The sequence below is a fragment of the Pediculus humanus genome, genomic scaffold (genome assembly GCF_000006295.1).
Source record: "Pediculus humanus corporis 1103172107733 genomic scaffold, whole genome shotgun sequence".
Classification (NCBI taxonomy): Eukaryota; Metazoa; Arthropoda; class Insecta; order Psocodea; family Pediculidae; genus Pediculus; species Pediculus humanus.
The window spans coordinates 440,673-441,990 of NW_002987336.1; positions in this window are offsets into that span (position 1 = coordinate 440,673).

The window sequence follows — 1,318 nt, forward strand, 5'->3', positions numbered from 1 at the left end:
AGTAAGAAAACGTTTTCTTTTGTTTATTTTAAATATTATTTATCGAGCGTTTATATTGAAAAGTTATAATGAAAATTCATGCCGCCATTTTTAAAAAAAAATTTTCGTGCTCAAATTTAAAGAAAATAAAAGAAAGGGATAAAGAGAAAAAAGAAACGGAAAAAAATATGTCGAAAAAATTATCTTTTTTTTTTTAAAAAGAAAGTTATTACGTTTTTATTATTCATAAATTTTTTTTCTGTTTAATTCTTTTTTTGAGAGAAAAAAAAAAAAAAAACGGAATATATTCGGAAAATTTTTTTTTTATCGTTTTCGACGGGAACCAATTTTTTTTTTTTTTTCATTTTTTTTTTTTAACTAATGGTGTCAAAGGAAAAATCACGCGGAATATTTTTTTTTTCTTGTGAATGCATGAAAAAACTTTTTTGCTTTTGGAAAAGTCAAAAAAAAAGAAAAAAATTTTAATGATCAAAAAATACATAACCGCCAGAAAGCTTTTTTTTTCCTCTCTTTTTTTTCTTTTCTTTTTTTTGGGGGCAATTATTATTATTATTATTTTTTTTTTGTTACGTCAGCCATGTCTTTTTTTTTCTTTTTAACAAAAAAAAAAAAAAAATGTTGAAAATGACCTCGAATAACAAAGTAAAAAAATTAAAAATAAAATAAAATAAAATAAAAAAATTTCGAGATGGAGAAATGCCACGTACACGCTTTCTCTCTCTCTCTCACTCACACAAAAACGAATTTTTTTGTCTTTCCGTTTCCGGATTTCTTCCTCCTTCCCTTCTCTCCCTACCTCCCACGTAAAAAAAGACTTCGAAATAAATATGTTATAAATATAAAAAAAAATTTTTTTTTTAAAAAAAAAAAAAAAAAAAAAAACAGGAAAAGCAAATCAATGATGAAATTCACGTTCGTTTCCGCTTTCATGTAAATTTTGTTTTATAAAAATGACACCAGATGTCGTCCTCATTTTTTCCTTTTTTTAACGGAAAATCAGTAAAAATTTTTTTTTTAAAGGAAAAAGACAAATTTTCCAAAAAAAAAAAGCAACGATTCGAAAATAATATTTATATATAAATAAAAAAAAATTTTTTATAGTCTGCTAATTTTCAAAACAAATTAAAATAATAATAATAATAATAAATGTTAATAAATTTCGAGTTCGTTATTTATTTAAAAGAATTTTTTTTTTTTTGAAACTTTGCGTTCGTTCTCTCTCCCTCTCTCCTTTACTCCCCCGTTTTAAATAAATATTTTATATTACAAAAAAAAACGTTAACAATAATTTTTGGTTTTTAAGTTTAATTTATAATAA